This window comes from Vollenhovia emeryi, unplaced genomic scaffold (genome assembly GCF_000949405.1).
Source record: "Vollenhovia emeryi isolate VEMERY1.0 unplaced genomic scaffold, V.emery_V1.0 DF939151.1, whole genome shotgun sequence".
NCBI classification, from domain to species: Eukaryota; Metazoa; Arthropoda; class Insecta; order Hymenoptera; family Formicidae; genus Vollenhovia; species Vollenhovia emeryi.
The window spans coordinates 606,425-609,904 of record NW_011967215.1 but is presented as its reverse complement, the minus strand read 5'-3'; positions in this window follow the sequence as shown (position 1 = coordinate 609,904).

Below are 3,480 nucleotides of genomic sequence, written 5' to 3'. Positions count from 1 at the left end.
CGTCGTTCCGTTATGCCCCAGGTTCCCCTATAGAGGGAAGATCTCTATTATGAGATGAGCTTCTAATATGAGATAGCGGGGTTTTCAGCGTCCAATTTGACAAATCTTTCTCGCAACGATCATACACATAATTTAACAACGACTTATCCACTGAACAGATTTCACTCCAAGAACAATAAATTTATGGCGGAACCAATAGACGATGTCTATTAGTTTGCAGGACAGAAATACATCTTATGTCACGTTTTTTGTGTGTATTTAATATATCGTTAAAAAAATAATTAGAAACAGCTAAACTAATCGTAAGAAACAACAGGATTTTTCAACGTTTCAAGTAAAAAAAAACACGGGTAAACTCATATCATGATTTCTGAATGTCCGTTTTATAATATCATACTAATAACACGTCGAAGAAGTTACGACGGTATAACGAAACCGCGCGATGGTATCGAATCTTTTTAATAGATCATTTATTTTATACAAGAGAGATATCGTAATTCGTTCGTTTTGTAACTCACTCGTATACAAACCCACGGACTAAGCTGGTGGTATAATTTTTATTACTTCCTTACTGTCGCCTCTTTAAAACTGCGGACGTGCGGAACCTCCTGGCCATCCCTCCGACACCGCGGAAACTTTAAGACGATCGTATTTCACGCGCTCATGAGGGCTGCTACTCGGGGATACTAAAACATTACCGTTTATCGAAGGTCGGCTTAAGAGCGCGCCATGAAAATTATTACAACGTCCTTTGAAACATTCGCTTCAAGCTGTAAAGGTGAGCAAGAACACCCGAAGTATCCGCATTAAAATTGTCACGAGTTTTTTCTACTCGAGCATGTGAAAGAAACTTGAGAAATTTGTATTAAAGATAACGATACATAAAGGAAAACCGTGCGCAATGAAACTTGAACAGCGACAGTGAAGTTTAACGTTTCGAACCGCTGACATTCTCGGAGATGCTCAATCGTAATCATTCGAATCGCTCAAGTTGCATTGCTTTACGTTCCCTTTTTATGATCTTTATCATTCCGCGTATCATTAGTAGTTTCTGAACGATATAAAACAATCAGAGTTAATCTATCACACAGTGATAGCGCATACTACGGTACTCTTAAACAGAACACGCGAGCCAGCTTGCACGCTAATGAGTTTCAGCGAATTCTCCCCATAGGCACGAAACATTTAATGCGCCGCACGTGAATTCAATGCATTCGTCGATTAATGTACACGAAAGAATTTTTGAACGCGTATACACGTTTAAAACTTCAATACATTACACATAAATGAGTATGTAATTGTCACAAATTCAGCTTTTAATTAAATTACCTATTATTTAAATATCACTGTAAGCCTATGTGTGTGAATTATAATTATTATTAAATATATTTAATAAATGTATCTTATTCCACTTTAGTTGTTAATAATGAAATTATCAAGAATAACATCGAAATTGTAAAAAGATATGATACTGATGAGAAAGATTTTCAGTTTTATTGGATGCTTTATCGTTTTAAGTTTTGACATTTAATCAGTCACCTTTCGTAATATTAAATTAAGTAATATATGTCAACATCAGATTATCAAATAACATATATTTTTCTTATATTATTTTTAATATGTTGAAGCAAGTCTTTAAAAATACAAGATAAAAACTAGTTATCATTAATACTAAAATTATGTAGTAGCAATAGTTATTAAGTATCAGTGTCACAACCGAAATAAACATTTTGCACGGTAAATGAATCCGATTGCAATACCGTTCTGGCTTTAGCAAGGTACTGACGTTGTATGTATTGAAAAATATCGGACTTCTCGGAAAAATCCATTGCATTACGTACAACTGTCAAAGTGAGATGATGGACGTATTGATATCATATGTAAGTTAATATTCATGCTATGAAAAAGCTAGTATCATATTTTAAAAAAAAACATCGTGTATATAAATCTGCGTATAATGGAAAAATCAAGATCGAGTTTGAAATGTCAAATGAAATATTTTGATATTATAACATACAAGAGATGCAGACTTTACAAAAGTCTTTAATTTCTTTATTATACTACGTGCTATACATATGTATGTATATACATATATATGTATATATAATAACGTTATTATATTATTGATAAGTAACTACATAATATACGTAAAAATCATTGAATTTTATTTATTTAATATTATGGATTTTTCCACGTTAATTCAAATAGATTTTTACGAATAAGTCCAGAGAGTCTGTATTGTGTTGGCACTCCCTAATTTTTAGCATATTATATTTTTGTAACAAAACATTTAAATTAATACTTTAATTAATATTTCATTACAATACTACATTTAAACTTTTGTTTCAAACAAAAATACAATTTTATTATATGTATGTGTCAATTTAGTACTTAAAAATGTTTTTTCTCCTTGGTATACCTTATTTCGACAACTATTGAAGTTTGGAAGTATTTCTTAAGAAATGTGAACTCTAAAATTGATCAATCAATGAAATCTGTCAATGAAACTAAAAATAGTCGCAATTTATAAGATACTGTACGTATGTTGTAAGTTACATGGTAGGTTATAATTAATTACACAATCATGAATAATTGCAATTATTTATTATATGCAAGTGTGATTCATACACGTTTTGTAATGAATGAAATTTTCACAGGCAGGTGTTTTGCGAATTTTATACGCATTCGAACTGGCATGATAATTTACCAGGCTTTCAACAGAATTGAAATCGTGGACTACGCACCATTTGTTTGAATCGTATATGAAATGTACAGCTGCGAAACGAAATAAGGTCATACAGGTCTTCAGTGACATTACTTCATAAATGTACAGTCTAAAAGCATCATGACTAGTATCGTTTTTCAGTATTTCATACATAAAAATACATTAAAAATTTTAATAAGATGAGATAGCCCGACAAACATTTTAAATAAACGACGATATCTGTATTTTAGATAAAATAACATATTTAAATATGTTCAATTTTATTTTCTATCTTTTGTACACTCGTGATAGGAAATTTTGCTACGCATTTACTATCAAAACCAAGTGTTACATAATAGAATTATATATTTTTACATATATATCTATGTTTTTTCGTGTTTGTAAAAGCAATTATATGACAAAAGTATTTAGATAAGTCTTTTTAATTTTGAATATGGATGTATAAACATACGGCTAATGATTTATTATAAAGTTCTGAAACAGAATTACTTAAGGTACGTAAAGAAAGATGTGTTGCAACTAATTTAGATATCAATGTTCATTTGCCTTTACGCTTAAATTATGTTATATATATATGTATACACATATACATTATATATATATTATGTACTAGAATAAGATATTTAAAAAATTCTTTTTTCTTCCTCTCCCGCGTATTTTCCAGTATTTTTCCAATACCTCGCTCGGGAAATTCTTCCCAACTAACAATTCCAGTCTTCGTCTAAATTTGCTGAAACTTTCTTTTACCTTGAAAA